This window comes from Lissotriton vulgaris, chromosome 5, assembly GCF_964263255.1.
Source record: "Lissotriton vulgaris chromosome 5, aLisVul1.2, whole genome shotgun sequence".
NCBI lineage: Eukaryota > Metazoa > Chordata > Amphibia > Caudata > Salamandridae > Lissotriton > Lissotriton vulgaris.
Window position 1 is genome coordinate 1,494,200,906 of NC_141693.1, and position 16,979 is coordinate 1,494,217,884.

The 16,979-nt window shown below is 44.7% G+C and overlaps 1 protein-coding gene across 7 annotated transcripts in view; it reads left to right on the top strand.

Moving 5' to 3' along the window:
* ATP2B4 (ATPase plasma membrane Ca2+ transporting 4) overlaps nt 1-16,979 on the top strand; it is a 780,797-nt gene that overhangs the window by 118,496 nt on the left and 645,322 nt on the right. For 2 of the 7 annotated variants that reach the window (XM_086923497.1, XM_086923499.1), the window contains exon 2: nt 14,308-14,415. The exons of the other annotated variants lie outside the window; for them this stretch is intronic. The gene's annotated coding sequence lies outside the window, so the exon portion shown is untranslated. The remainder of the gene's footprint in view (nt 1-14,307; nt 14,416-16,979) is intronic. 7 annotated transcript variants of the gene reach the window in all.

Here is a 16,979-nt window from a genome sequence, read left to right on the forward strand (position 1 = left end):
CTATTTTAAAAAGGGATTTTTGCTGTTTTTTAATTTTTTTTTGTAGTTTGCTATTCATGTCTTGCTCTCTAGTGTTGCCCAGAAGCCTCCTTCGAGGTTACGGTTTGGAGCTGCAGGGGCCAAAACTGTTTGGGATCTTGTAAACTACCAGTGGCATTTGGGTTTTTCTGGTGCCTCTTGGCCATTTTAGGTCTCTGGCACCATCAGGGGCACTGGGAAAAGTCAGCCCAATATCTTAAAATTAACTGGTTGTTGTAGGATTTTCCTGATCTTTTGTGTCTCCTTGAAAACTCGAAACTTTTTATTGGGAGGGACCTCAAGGTGTTCTGTAGTTTCAATAGGCGTTATCAGTCACTAGATCTAGTGCAAGATCTGTGTCTGTTGGTTTCTAGCCTCAATGCCATCCCGAGAGATGGTAAAAACAGGGGAGGAGGGGTCTAGTTTTAAGAATTGGTTGATGTTTGAAAAGTATGCCTACCAGGCAGTTATACTGCTTCAGGCTGCTCTCCTGCATTTGTCTTTTGGTCAGTTATTTTCAAAATTGCGCAGCTGGTCGTGGTCTTATGTGTCCTCAGATGACAGTGGTACTGGTGTCCTTTTTGTTAAGTTATACTTTGGGTTTCACAGATGGGTGCTTCAGCAGGCAGTTCAGGTCAAGATGGACTTTTTTCCAGCTGAGGGCAGCTTAATGTTGGTGGCTTTCCATTAGACTTTGAAGGTTCCAAGTGCATCCTCAAAGTCTCAGAACAAGAGCATTTTCTTCACAGCCAAATCAGACACAGGATCACAGTGAAGGTCAGATCATGGGCATCTGCTTAATTTCTCCCCCACCCACCAATAAGGCCCCCTTCAGACGATATAGATCGCTAATAAATGAGTCCTTTCTTCTGAACAGAAGTGGAAATAGCACAGTAAACTCTTGCTATGCCACTAGTGGCAAAACATGGCACATAGCTGCCATCTCCTAGATAGTCACATTTGGGTCTAGACTCTGTTCGCTGATTAGGTGTCCAGGTTTAGCCCGGCCAACTGACTCACAACCAACAGGACCTAAGACAGAGCAGGAAATGCATTTTCTATGATGCGGTTTCACTGCTTTCTTGCTCTCTGTTCCGGTTTTCGGGATTCTGTTATACAATTCAATTAATAAATACTTTATTTCAGCTACAAGCCATAAAAGTACGAAAGACAGTTTCATCAATATAAAACATAAAAATTGTGTTATTGCACACCATAAGTACATAAAACAACATACAATCTATACTATCCTAGCGCCGGGAAACCTACGGGTAGCTGCGCGCTGAATAAACTCATATATAATAATACTATCAGAGCATTTTATAACCTCAATGTATAAAATCACAAGGATATGCAATTGCAGTCTGGATCCATCTACACACAAAGTGCCAGTGCACATGGGCACAAACAAGAACTCAAAACAGACCCTGATCATTCCCAGTATTCAAGTGTGGCACGAATCGTGACTGCCCTCATCTATTTTTGGGCATTTGTAATTTTATGCCACAGCTTCGCATGTTATCAGTGGGGGTGAGGTGTCGGGATCATCAAAAGCCCCTTATGCTATCATTGTTGCTGGATCGATCCCTGTGTTTGATCTGCGGATCATACGCCTGATTCTCTCCATTGCCAAAAGGTAACGAGAAATGGCGGAGACAATTCATTGTTTTGTATCGTATCTAGAAACACAAAGGGCCTCTACGTGCTGTCTTACCCTTAGTATTCAACATACAGGAAGGATCAATTTTTTCTTCCCCTTGGCACATGGACAAAAGAGTAAGACCTGCTCCAGAGATTCTTAACTGGCACTGGAGGTGGGAAAATCCCACCCGCCAAGTTCATGGGGCGAGCCCAGCCTGAGGTGAAGGAGAACAGAGTAAGAGTGCCATAACAAAACTGCAGATATAGTTTACTGGCTCCTGCAAGTTTGATCTCTTCAAGGGACCTTTTCACCTTACACTTGAATTTCGCCACTAAAAAAGCATCAGATAGGGAGCCAAAGGTAGCTTGAGCCTCCATTATATCCAATTTATACTGGGCATAATATGATTTAATGGTATTCCTGATTATAGACCCAGCTGCCAATGGGCCTTCCCACAGGGATGCTATCACCAACTCTCCAAGTATATCTATAATGTACCTAATCCATGGGATTTTGACAGAAGCCTAGGTATATCCTTCAACCCCTCGTGGTATGTTATGAGCTCAGGGGTTGCCCAGAGTCTTCTCCAATAGAGACTTGGCCTCAATCCTGTTCCTTCTGATATTGGCCTAATGCCCATTTCTATCCTCAGAGGGAGTAATGAGCTACTAACAGGAAGTCCTGTCCGCTAGCGCAGAAATCTATTTCCGACTAAAGCAAGGGCCATTGCATCTTTGTGACCCCAGAGCTCCACCCCATAGAGGGTGGCTCCCTTAGCATGTTCGTTGTAAATTTGCAGTGCCTGTAATAATGGGTGAAATGTTGACCTGCTCTGCACCTTTATCAGCCCCCCCCCCACCCCGCAGTGTGTTGTTCCTGTTTTAATCTACACTCGTCGATATGGTGTCGCCAGTCTAATTGCTCATTATGCATTAATCCTAAATATTTAATGGTGTGCATCCGCTATAATGCAGAGCCCTTGAGCGTGGGCTGAGTCTAGTTGTGGAGCAAGTATCGAGGACCATATATTTGGTCTTCGAGACATTAATTTCCAAACCCCTCTTGGAACAAAAAGTATCAAACCTATCCAAGGTCTTCTGTGCCCCCTGGCGATTTGAATATTAGTATGGTGTCATCTGCAAACATACGTGCAGCAACCCTATAACCAGCAAGTTTTGAATAATCACCCACACAACCATTCAGATGGTCAATCAAGTCGTTAATCTAGATTGTGAAGAATGTGGGGGCAAGAATACAGTCCTGCCTTCCCCTCTTGTGACAGGGAAGCAATCTGTCAGCTCGCCTTGTTGGCCACACCTGACATGGGCATAGTTATACTCATAGAGCCTTAAAATATTTGCTATTAAGAATTTGGGGATACCCATATCGGGCATTATTTGCCAGAGCTTGAATCTCAAGACCTGGTTTCTTGTTATACAGTATCGCAATTTTTTTAAACATATGCACATTTTACTTTGTGTTTTATATGGTGTTCTCCTGTGCATATATGCGGCTGTAGGTTTTCAGTCTTTCCTGCAGCTAACTATTTGTCTTGATTGACCTTGCCTGCTTGCTTTTATTTTAGAATAGCTAATAAAAAATAATTAATTAAAGGGAAATTCTACCCAGTCTGATCCCTGATATAGGGGAGTGTGTTTCACCCTGCTCCAATTTTCAGGAAATAAAATTCAGGCCAAGTCAGATCTTTAGAATAGAGTTTTGGCTGCAGAGGCCCAGTATTTTTTTAGTGAGGGGTTGCTGGATAGCCCACATCTGTTTAATTGATTAATTGAGCCAAATCCTGTTCAAACTATCTTTAGGATATTATTCCAGTGTCAAGCTAGATATTACAAAAACAGCTTCTTATGTGCTCATACAGAAAACTATCTAAGGTCCTCTGTAACCCCTTGGGCGATTTGGATATTAGTAGGGTGTCGTCTGCAAACGTAAGTGCAGGGACCCTCTATGCTGGCAGTGGCTCAACAGGGAAGAGGGACACTTCAACTGGATATTGCAAGCATACACCCACCCAGAAGGGTTGGCATCCATACGTTAACTTAGTCTTACCACTCTTGATTGGGTGGAAAGTCCATTTACAGAGGACAACATGGATTTTTTGTCTCTAGCGTCTCTAACTCTTGCCTTAAGATGTACAGTCAAAAGACCCCGAACTAAGGGATTGTCTCCAGATGGTCTGTTTTCCCACACGGGGGGGTTGGGGGAGACAGGATGATAATTCCTTTGGGGTTAAAACTTTTAAAAGTGGAACACTTTGGGAGAGCCCCAACCAGACAACGCCCAGAGCTTGCTGGCAAGAACTTAGAAAGGACGTTTGGTTAGTCTGCTTGGTTACAGACCTCCAGCTGAAAAATATATCGGTAAATTTAGAGAAGCAGGAAAAAAATAATGGCACTTCCTCGACATACAGATCTGAACTTTCATTCCTACTCTCCCATCCATCCTGGCAGATGCAGTCCCACAGTTTCTTTTTCTCCCTTACTTAATCTGATTTGTTCACTCTTACACGTCTTTTCTCCCTTCTACTCCTTAACTATGTACTCCGCTACATTTCTTTCTCTGTTTAAAAGGTTCGTGTGCAATTTAACATTGTCTTTTCTGCCTCTCTCCGTTGTTCCATTACTTGTCCCCTTTCCTCCATTTCATAGCCCCGATCTGTGAACTAACCTCACACCATTCCTCCATCATAATTGTGCTCTTAGTCTACCTCCATCCACTCCCATGTCTCATCCTCATGCGTACTTCGTTCTCCCGTGTGTCTCACACCACCTCCTCACCCTCCATCCTAATAACGTGCACTCGCATGTCCTCTCTTTCCCTCCCCAATCCTGGGCCCACTTCAAGTCCCTGGCCGCAACGGTTTGTCTCGTGTAATGCTTCCGGTCAGTGTTCTTGCGAACCCTGCTTTTAAATCCTCCTCCTCCTCCCTGATGAAAACCAGCTCAGTAAGGCAGGTGGCTGCTTGGATGGTTGAAAAATGTGCTCCGTCAGGGCAGAACGTGGACATAGACAAGAGGGATCCCTGTAGGACTCTAAATGCCCATTCTAGGGCTGGGGACATCAAACCCTCTAGGGGAGTGCCCTTCTTTGAAGTGAATCCCATCTCCTTTGGAAAGTCGACCCCTTACACGCAAAAGTCCCACCCCTATGTAATTAGCATTTGTTCAAGGACCCTTTACCGTTTTGAAAAGATGTTTGCCCATCCCAATTTAGGGAGCCCCCACCCTTTTGATGATTGCCCTGTCCTCAGAGACGTTTGCTTTGTTAAAATTCTTGGGCTGCCTGCAACAGGAGCATCGAATTTAAACCACAGTTACGAATTCGTCCAGTCTCTGAAACCAGGTAAAAGGGATATGTTTGGGGAGGTTTTGGCATGCTATTCCTTAACCAGCTTATTTGAATGTAACCGGTTTAAGGTCTTTCCTGGCTTTTGCTAGAGTAGCAAGGATCTTTTTTTGTATTTTTTTACAACAGTGAGTCCATAACTCAGAGTTTTCTTTCTAAGCTGGCTTTGCTCCATTTTGTGTGCCGTATTAGAGTGAAGGTCTGACTGTGGTGAGACCAAGTTTTCGATTAATTTAATTTGGTGGATGTGTTTATAGTTCTTAAACGCTCATCTCTCTCTGTTTAGGGATCTTAGTTGACTATAACTGTAGAGAAAACGTTTCTAAAATCCCTTGGAAGTGAAACTACCCGACCTTACAGTATAAGGGAAGTTTAAATGTAATGCAATCATGGACTTTACCTGGACTGAGCATGGCCTCTAGGAGAATTAGGTCTCTGAGTGACGTGACCTGCAGTGTCTTAGATTGCACTGTTAAGATTTGGGTGCTGAGGCTTGCCACCCAGGGCACTCTTGAGTTTAAACATGGAGTGCGTTCAGGAATGTCTCCCTCTAAAAAGAGTTTCCTCTCACAGGTATATGAGGAAGAAGATGGGGGTGTTCGATGATACGGAATCCAATAATTTCTTCATTGGATCAGGGATATGAAGACTGAGGTGCCTGAAAAGGTTTGCTTCATAACTGAGGGCTACGATGGAATTGTTTGAAGACACTTTGTATAAGTAGCCCTGCTCTTTGTCCTTTTTTATTGGCATGAAGGTAAAGCTTTTCCTTGTGAGAAGGCCTCACTTATTCTGCGTTTATCCAGACCAGCATTAACTGCCAATGCAAGTTACTACTTTTCAACACTTTTATAAATTATTTGCAAATTTTTATTTTATAATTGCTCAAAAAATCTAGATTTGGGGTTACAATAGTAACCAGCATTTACAATGCAATAGGTCTCGCATTGACATTATTTTGAGCTGTTGGCATTGTAAATGTTTTTTTTTTCCCCTTTGTGAAGCATTAATCAAATGGTGTAATGGCAATAGCTGACTTTGTTGTTATTGTTTAATCTAGTACATTGTTTTACATATTAGTGTTTTTCTTTTGCTTTAATAAAAATACCTGCTCCCTTTGCACATTACAACACAGTAGATTCTCACAATGTGGAAGGCACCTAATAGCCATTTTAAGGTATATTGAATTAATAACCAACTGTTGTTGCGCAGGTCTCTATATTAGACAAACAGCGCCACAATGTAGCAGACTGTTATAAGCGCTAGTGTTGACAGTTGGGACCGGTGCCGAGCACCGGAAACTACCGGCTCATATTAAGCACTGATGATAGTAGTGTTTGGGGAAGGTGATGCTTTAATGCAGATGCTAAAACGAAAAACACAACACCTATTCTTGGCCATTGAATTCAGACCATTAGCTCCATTTACCTTAAAGTATTTTTTTCATTGTCATGCATTATTGAACTAATTCATCCACCCAATGTTACTAATGGCATACTACAATATGTTTGGCAAGGGTAGCACAACTTTTAAAAAGTGGGCACTCCTTCGCAAAGGTTCATACTTGTATTCTTTTTGTGTGTTTTACACAGCTTACTTCTGTAATTGTCCAACGTTTTTTTTCTCTCCCTGTAGAGTCCATCTGGAGCTTTCACGCACGTGAAAATATTGATTTATTACATGCAAACATTGAGTACTATGTGTTGCAATTCTTTTAGAAGACAACTCCGTGTAGGGCTTGTGTTTGCACAATGCAGAAGATGCGCACCACCATCACCAAGGCAGGGGAGTGGGTAGAACAGGCCGGTTGTATATTTAAATATGTTGCACACCCAAGGCTTTTCACAGGCAGAGAAGCCAACTTTATCCCAGCCCCAACGCTCATCGAAAAAATGTAATCTGTTAGGATAAGGACTCCATTTTGGCCAGCACCTATGAGGAACTGTCCCGTAACGCTTCACCCACTTCGTTTTGAACCTGTACCCCTGTCTTTCTTCCTACTCCTCTATCTTCTCTACTCCTCTCGCTTGTGTTCTAGACATAAGCTCCTTACCTCAGTGTCTCTCTACTGCTCCCTCCTCCCTTAGTAGGTAAAACACATTACCATTTAAATTAACAATAACTAAAAAAAAGCGAAATCTATTGCATTTCCTATGCTTGTTATAGCCAGTTTAGATTTTTGAACCTGTGACATCCAGGTTGGGCAAAGGTCTCAATAGCAGGCATTGTAACTCATTGAGCTACCTTACCAGACAAACTTTACATTCTTATTAGGAGCCACTCAGAAAGGTAAAATATCAACAAAAGGGTCTGTTAATATATAATGTGACTATGAAGAACTTTGTTTTGCTTTGTAGACAATATAAAGGGTTATAAAAGTTTAGGTGAAGCAGCGTTCAAGCCCTAGAAGTCTTCGGTGAATGCACCCGCTACTGTGTGAGTTAACAAGATATGTAAAACATTCGATTGGCCGACTGAAATGTAATTCAGTGGATATTCTGTACACGTTTAGGTTTCTAAATGTTGCTCTTTCAAAAAGATCTTTATAGCCACGGTTATCCCTATTAATATAATGATAAATACACAGCCGATCAACAGACGGAGCCTGTATGCAGGAACTGTGCTTGGTCCGTTCTAAAATGAAGGTTAATCATGACTTAATTTTATAAACGGTTAAATTAATCCATTGATTTATCCTTGGGAGTCGCCTTTTGTTGGGCATGGGGCCAGCGGCTCGGAGTGCCCTAACCAACAAAACTATGATGGGCTTTAGCTCAGATTAGTAGTAAACTGCTAGCAATGTCACCATCCCTTGGGAGAGGGGGACTTTGAAGGTCTGCCACTGCGCATGTCTTTTTCCCAAAAGTCATTTATGGGATACTGAGTCCACTCAGCCACAGGAGCTTCGGGGGAGGGGGTGCTGGGGTGGAGGGGTGGGGTGTCTCAAGAAGGGGCACGGGGCATGCACTCACCGACTTGCAGGACATTCTCCATGCAGCCAGTCTCCAGCAGGCGGATGCCTCTGCAGAAGGGTAGCCCGTCCCGGGCTGCGGGTGCTACGGTGGTCTCCGTGGGAGTTGCCGGAGCGGCTCCTGCTGCCCCCGCAGGCACTGGGGCTGAGCCGGCTGCGACCCTGGCCGGCGGTGGTGCGCTTCCCTGACCACCCTGGTACTGGAAGGAGGAAAACATGCATATTTGGCACTTGGAGCGGGAGACCTCCAGTGCACGATGTGGCGCTGGACGGGCACAGGGATGCAGCTGAAGAGCTCCTCCACCTGCTCAAAGGCCAGCTTTCGGCCACGCCCTTTGCCGCGCAGTCCAGCAGCGACTAGGGCAGCAGCGGGGGCCTGGTGGGCGGTGAGGAGGAAGAGCTGGCCGGGGGCTGCGGAGCCGGGTACGGCCGCGAACAGAGGTACTTGACTGTACGGCAGCAGCTCGACCTCCACCCATTCTAAACAGTAGGGCGCGGTCTAATTGAAGCAGGGCCCCGCTCAGTTGTATAGTACAAACAAACGCGGCCGCTAAAGGTAGGGACCGTGCTCCAAAATAATTAAATAATTACAGAAATACAAAATGTGAAAGCGGCCCATACTACAGCGAAACAAATAATTAAACAAACGCGGTCCCTAAAGTGGATGAGGACCGCGTTATAAAAAAAAAACAAGTCTGCCTGGAGCGCAGAAGAGACGCGGGAGGGCAGGAGCGTGACGCCGTGAGCGTGCACGTTGGCGTTCCCTGCGGCTCGTGCCAGTGGCGGCGCCTGCAGTATTCACCCGCTGTACTTGAGGAGTGCTGTGAGGCTGTGGGACGGGCCGCGTTTTAGAAGCGCGTTCACAGACCGGAGTCTGCTCGTGCACCGGTCTGTACCTCTTGGGGAGGCAACACCATCACAATAAGGCTCGCTGGCGGCAGTGCTTCACGCTGCAACGCCAGGCGAGCCCTAAAAATAGTAAACTTGGATTAAGTTGGGGGAAGTGAATCGTTCCCCCCCATATTCTGTGACTGGAATTAAGATTGACGAATAAACCTTGTGAACAGTGTTGGACTAAGTCCAGCTTTCCCAAAATATTCCAGGAGTGGAGTTAGCAGTGTAAATGTGCCTTCCCAGCGCCCACAAAACGCCTGCTGCCCTGCAGTTGCAACTGAGGAGAGTGTATCCTTAGGTCTGTTAGAATGCCACAGGGTCACTGCGTGGAATGGGAGGGACACACTCCATTCATGCGTAATGTGTTTAGTGCCTGGAGTGCCTCACTATTGCACGGCATGCCGCAGTGAGTTGTCTGCCGCATTGCGTGTAGTCCTGCGTTCAGAGTGTGAAGTGCCACAATGCATGCATGTTTGCCTTAGGCACACGTAGGGTGTGGTGGGTCAGGAGTTAAGTGTGCCGACCCGCGCAGTCTGAGCAAAGGCCCTCTCGTTATGTCAAAGTAGAGCTATCTCTAAGTATGTGGCGTGCTATACTAGTTTTTGGAGTTATTGCAAAGAGTCGCACGCATTCAGTCCCTGCTGCTTTCAGTGCGTTTATCTCCGTGCCCTCAGTGCGAGTAGGTTCCCTTTCTCTACCTTAAATGATTTGTTCGGTGAAATAGGTTCAGCATTTGCTGTGACACACTTGCGTAGAATTTAGTGTGTGTCGTGCCCAGCTTGCGTGCATATTCTTGCAGTGAATCACTGTGCCAGGCTTCCTCTTCGGCCTCCATACTTAGTTTTTTCTTGCTCATAAACATTGCTTTTCTCTTACTGTGTCCTCCGTTCTCCCCCCTTTAATTAGCCTGCTTACTGCATGGAACAGTTTACAGCTTCTAAATGGGAACCAGCCTGCTCGTTCGAGGGCGGTGCATGCTGGGAACACTTTGTTTTGCAGTCTGTGGTCGCATTTTTTAACCCATTTGGTCCCAGAACAGTTCCTTTGTTTCCCTTGGTTGAAATTGCTTTCAGCTGGGAAGTTAGAAATTAGTTAATATTCGAAGTAAGACGACTGGGCCCATAGGAATGGAGCCCACAGCCTTGGTCCAGATCTAAAATAAACCAATCTTTTGCATGTGTTTTGTGTGTATATGTATGTATGTATATGTATTTTTTTTTGTTCAGGACAGTACAGCGGTAATGTAGCACAACAGTCCGAAGTGCAATTTGGCATGGAACAATAGTTGCTTTCACGTTGTATATGATCTGTAATTATCTTGTTTTTCTCCCACTCTCAGCACTTGTCTATTCTGGCTTCTTTCGTGCTAAGCTGCTCTGTAACTCTGGCCCTTCTCTGCCTCTTATTTAGATTTTTTCTGAGTCTTCATCTTCGGCTTGTGCAGTCCATAACACAGTGCTCTGGGTTTAAGCCTTATTCAGTGTCAATTGCTGTTTGGAGCAGCTGACAGAACGCCTGCTTGTCTTATCTAGGGGGTTAGCAATCGGCGCATGCCTGCACTCTGTTACACGCTTGTGTCCTTGCAATACAAAGAAGTCCTTATATATACTGCAGGAAACATTTCCATCCATTTTTAGGTCTCGCGAGACATTTTAAAGGTTGCCACTGCTTATCATTGGTTGGCTTCATCATCACTCTTATTTGCTGTCTCCTGTTTGGTCATCTAGTGCCAGCTTCACTCCCTCTTCATCGGGTTCTCCCTCCCCTGCAGCCAGGGCACAAGTCTTAAAATACGAAGTGGGAGGACTAACCAAGTTGGGCAGCATGCAAGTTACATCATGGTGCATGACATCACCGCGTGATATCACGGCCTCACAGGAAGTGACATATCAACCATGACCTCACAGGAAGTGACATTAGGTCTAAACTCTTCCTACATGTTTCACATGTCTATAACTAGTACATTTGAGCGCATTATGCAATTAAAAAAAAAAATGACTTTGCATCTGGGTTGTGCCAAATAAGTGACTCAACCCCAATGCAAAATGTGGGCCTCAATTTATACATTGAGAGCCTCATATACAGTGTTTTGGTGCTGGGCGGCGCTGCAATGCTTCTTCCAGCTCTGCCCTGCTTCGAAAGGAAAGGGCAGGAATGCGCAGTATTGATGAAATACAGCACATTCCTGTCCTTTCTGCATGTACAGGCGCACAAATTGGTGTCTAGCACCAATGCAGGCACCCTTGAACCATGATGCGGTGGTGTCTGCATTGTTGATAGGATTGTTTTTGTGCAGCAAGGAACACCTTTCTGCACAAAAACAATCAATGGAGGTGTTTTCCTCTTTCTATGTGTGCTGTAAAATGCAGCACACATAGAGGAAAAAACAACGAGAAATAGTTATTTCTCCTAAATACTCTTCTCCTGGGGAGGCACTCAGTTTTGACTCATTCCAAGGTTTAGAGATCCTTATCAATCTGGAAATGTGTCAAAACCCATTGGTGTTGCAAGGGAAAACCCACCACAACGCTCATGGAACACCTCCTTCACGTAGAGTTGGGCAGCTCCGCGATTTACGCTGCTTTGTTTTAGTCCACATCTAGGAGGCCAGCTTTGCGTCACCTCAAAGATATTATTGAGAGGCCTGCATCACCGGGGTGTCATAAAAAGTGAGGTCTCTTGTTCCCTATTTTTACTTTTTTTTAAAACTCTGTCCAAAAGAAGTTGATAACAAGGAGACAAGTAGCAGTACATCTAATCTGCTTAATTAGTGGCAAAGTATGCATTCTAAACTATTTTAAGGGGTAAGGCACCTGCTGGCCGATATCTTTGTGTGCCCAGTAAATTCCAGGAAAGGATAATAATGGTAAGAATAATTTTGGAGGGTAATGCATTTGCTGGATAGGCCTGTGTTTTCTCTAGTCAAGTTTTGACAAAGTATCATAGAGGGTTAATGCATCTCCTGCAAAGCACATCATCTAAAATACAGATGACAGACTTTAATTTTATGTAGTTAGGTGAATTAGTGTTTTTAACACAGAGATCCTTTAGTTACTTGCACTTCATAAATTATAAACCTTCTAATATAGCACAGTGACCTTGGGAGGACATGTAACTCCTTCACCTTGTAACCCTAACTTTTTTTTATAACACATTTTGTACATTGACAATAAATCATTTAAATATGTAAATCAATATATAATGTTTAGGTGTGATGCAAAGCGCTCTGACACCCTGCATTGGGACGAGTAGCGCTATAAATGAAATAAAATTGTGGTAAATTGTTATTTGTGTAAGTACTGGAGCCGACCACCACATCGGACATTCTTGCAGTGCATCCATATCAGGGATTGAACAATGTTAAAAAAATATCTCGCAAGTATTTGTGAAGTGATACAACAATCTGTGTGCCTTTGTTTTCCCCACTCTGCATTTGCATCTAACTGTGATGTTCAGATAGCTTCCAGTCAGGATAGTGAAACAAAAGGAGGCCTGATGGCCCCTTACAGACAGCCTTTCTTATGGACCTAGCTGGAGTCGGAAATATGAAAGCTCCCCTCACCAGGTGCACGTTGCTGCTGGAAATGAAATCAGACAACCTGCAGGTGCTGCTGAATATGATCCTCAGTGTCTGAAAATTACACTGGAACAAGTTCATCATATTTGAGTGAGGCCCACTTCTGCAGGGTGGGCGGTGTCCACCCTGTGAAAATAGTGGGTGGACCCCATGTACCTGCGTGTATTCTCGACTTGTGCCCTGCCTGCAGCGTGACCCAAATACTGCTTTCTTTCAGAGCGTCTTTTTGCTGGTCGTACTTACTGGCCTGGGCTGCTTTTTTCTTCATTGTGCAATACTCACTAAGAGTGCATGTGTTTCTAGTTAGTATTCCTCCTGGTCCTGCTCCCTGCTGTTACATCCCCATGCTTATTCCCTTTTACTTTTCCAAGCGGTCCCTTTAAACCTTTCGGTTTTTAGGCTTTGCCTGCCATGGCTGCGCATGCGCAGTCTCGCTGGTGAGGTCTAATGAGATTGAGGAGCTTTCACTAGTGGCTTTAAGCCCCGCCCCTCTTTCCCATTGGCCGGCATCACCGTTGATGCTAAACGGAGGCTGGCCATTGGGAAACAGCTCTGTGTGATGTACTCTTTTCTCTCTCTCTACCATCTCACTTGGACGGACTGCCCTGACTTACTGCTGGCGTGAAAGATTTGTTATCTTTATGGGGTGAAACATAAAGAAGATAATAAACTTTTTGCGCCAGCAGGCAGTCAGGGCAGTCCGTCCAAGTGGGATGGCAGAAACAAAAAAAAAAGTTACGCGAGTACTTGTCTTTTTTAGTTTAGCAATGCATCATGGGGCGAGTTGTCACATTTATCACTATGTGAAATTAGGACTACATGTCGTGTCCCACAATGCACACAAATACTAGGACTATTATCGGGCACGGACTTCCGAGACTTGAAATCTATGAAAGAGGCATACCCTAACAGTCACTTACAGAGCGGCCACCATGGGAAGCCGGAGACTGTTGGCATACAACCATCGCTCTGCTTAGCCCCCAGGGGTCATTTCTCGTCCCCCATCCACCAAGAACTGCAGGCCCCCGCACTTTGCGAAAATCGTCGATTGCGTGAGTACGACTAGAGTTCACTAAAGAGGTTCACTAAGAGGTACAGGCGTACGCCACAGCCAATCAGCACTTCGGAATTCTGTGCGGTGATCTAGGATTGGCCAAGAACCAATGTTCCAATCGTAGGTTACCTTACACACTTTACACTGTCAGTACCTCCTATTTCCAGACGAGTCCTGGAGTATGCTCAGAAGTGGTGTTTATGATGCGATACGGAAGTGCGAACACAGGAACAATAAGCTGACCCCACTGACGGTCCGTGTAAGTACCAGACAGGTGGTCACTTTAGCACGCGCTGACCGACATTTAGTGCATGTCATAACATTATAGAGATGTGCCACCGTTGCTATATGCCACAAACATCGCACATAGGTTGATGGATTATTGGATGAATCCTGGTTTATCAATATGTGGTTATAGTTGGGTGGAGGGAGTCAATGTACAGATGGATGACTAAACACATAGGGACTACATTGTTTAGCGTCGGCGTGTGTATGGGTGGACGGATGTAGATGTGGGGCAGACTCATTTTAGGTTTGTGGATTTTAGCGAAATTGTAATAATGTGGCAGAACTGTTATCTTTTTAACTTGTGTTTAAAACAGAGTATTGTCAGATTAAGATCAGTGCAGTTTCACATAGCTTCAGTGGTTGTTTCTTATACCCCGTGTTTTAACTCTGCCAGCATTTCCGTTAATGGGGGGCCGATCCTGAACATGATTGTATTATAATTGAATTTGCATCGTGCTTACTATCCCTTACGAGGCGCGCACCACTCTTTCTTACTGTAGATGCAAACACAGATTCTGCTGGACCCGTGAAGTGCTTTGCAATTATTTCATTCTAAGTGGGCTTACTTAGGAACTCCAGATGAAGTGGGTCCCTCCTCCTGTTTTAAGGTAAGTACTTTCTCTCCCTTTCTACAATAAAAGGTAAGCTGCCGCTTTAAACAGAATGACATCTATTTGCTTCATCAGCTCTCATGTGCTCCGTTTTCTCTCTTTTATTGTGTATATTTCCTGCCTCCTTCTTTCCCCCCCCCCCCCTTCCCCTTTTTACAATCTTTCTCTGCCCAGCGATTCCTCTACCTCTTCCTCGGGGGGCTTTGTTATGCAAATGGCGAGGGCTGAAATTGAGGATTCCAAAGTGCCCCGTCCGTGAAGTCAGCAGCGCTGGTCGTTCTTCCTGTGCGAGTGTTTGCCCCTGTCTATGTCTTCTCTGATGAACGCTTGTGTGCACTTTATGTAAATGCATGTGTGCACACTGCTGTATCAGTGTGTGCGCTCAGTCGCGTTAGTGTGTGTTCATGTTTACGTTTTGTTACCCTAGGTGCTCTAGTGTGAGTATATGTGTTATTTTTGCAGTGTGTGCACCCGCTTGTAGTACCGTGGAGTTGGTGTGCGTGTACGCTCTTGTGTCACTGTCATTATGCTTTGTTCCTGTGTACGCATACCTTTGTTCGTGTGTGGGTACATGCTTTTGTGTTTATGGGTCCACTTGTGCTTTCCTGTCGCCTCTGCATCATAGTACACATTTACTCTTGTGTTAGCACGTTTGTCTTACGTCACATTGTGAAAGCTTTTTTGTTGGTGCTTGTGTACTCATTGGTCAGTGTGCAGGCACTCTCGAATCAATATTTGTGTGCCCCAGTGTTCCTCTCTGTTCTTTTGTGTCCTATTGTGCATGCACACAAATGTTAGTTTGTGTATGATTGTTTTCAGTTTGTGCATGTCTGTGCTTTTGTGACTGGATGTGTATGCTCTTCTGATAGTGGTTGGATCAGTGCGTGTGCTTTTCTGTCAATGCGTATATGCTCTCATGCTTAAGTGTGTTCTTGTGTTAGAGTGTGTTCTCCTGTGTCAGGATGTGTATCCTCTTGTATCCAATTATGTGCATTGTCTTGTCAGTGCTTTTAAGCTTGTGTGTCAGTGCTTTTAAGCTTGTGTGTCAGTGCTTTTAAGCTTGTGTGTCAACATGTGTATACTCTTACGGCAGTACTGTATATGTTTTGTATTACTTTGTATGTGCTTGTGTCATCGTATGTATGGGCTGTAAGTTTGTGTGCTTTAGTGTCGGTGTGTACTCGTGTGATTTTTAAAAAAAATTTGTTTAAAATTTTTGAAAACCTTTATTCGAGAAAATGGATGCATACAAATATGGGCCTACAACCCGGAGGCCGGCCACGGAGCAAAACTGGAAAGCACCATCGTCCATTAAAGGCACAGAGTGGTTAAACGATATTACCCAGCGCTGCAAGTCAGTATTATCAGCTAACTAGAACCACTCAACACAGGATTAGAGGAGGTTAATTTTATATATTTAAAGAATAAAGGATCGGTCGTATAGATAGCAACTTGGAGTACATGGCGGGAATAATCCAACTGTTTCGTTACAGTACAACAGAAGAGCATTAGTCAGAAAGGTCCATAGCGTGCAAAACATAGATCCGTTTATAGTTCTTCAATGGTCGTGTCCACGCCCAACCACATGTACCCAGAGATTAACTGAACAGCAATTCCGCAGTAATAAAACCCGTCAGGGAAACAAATAGGCTGCAAGCACTATACATCCCAACCCCAGAAATAAGAAAACGAGAAAACCAAAGAAGAAAGAAGTAGGGGGACTCCACGTTATTGTACCCGCCCCTCAATGATAATGGCGAGCAAAATACAAATAGCGACCGTGCATGGGGGCGGAGCGACAAATCAGGAGAAACAGTGCCAAGAGTATTATGTGTCGTAAAATACAGATTCCTCCCCTCACTGTAACTCACCCCACGGGGTTACAACCAGTCGTGGAGACCCAAGGAAGGGATACAAAAGAGCCATAGAAACAAAGAACTACCTAATAGACCCTACTCCACCCATCCCACCCTGCACCCCTGCAGAAGGCTACGGCCTACCCCCCCCAGCAGCGTGCCTGTCGCCCTAATAATGAACCCGAAATATAGAAAAAGAGAATATAGAGAAACGGAAAAGGAAGGGAGAAAGAAGAAAGAGCCTGGGGAGAGGAACCAGTAGCAAATGGTACGGCCCCCGCCCACTTACTCTATGAGCAATACCCAAAACGAAACTGACAAGTATTCGACCACACGCAAATACGAAGGAATCAAAAAAAGTATCACGATGTGAGGCAGTCCATAACTCCATATACCAATCAGTAGTCCACCGAAATGAACTGGGTTCATCCTAGTCCCTTCTTGGCCATCGTAGCTAAGTACGTCGATCCAGTGGGCACAGGACATGACGATGAGGAAAGGCCATGGAAAAATTGCTGGAGTATCAACGGAAACAGCCAATGGGACCCCCCTCTCACGCGGGCAATGCAGAAACTGTTCACAACAGCCGTACATACCAATGTCAATGGACTCCAGCGGTTCCACCCGTTCATGGGTAGGACCATCTCCACCCCAGCCAGGAAGCTGGGAACAATCAACGATTGCACCGGACCCATCCGCGTCCTC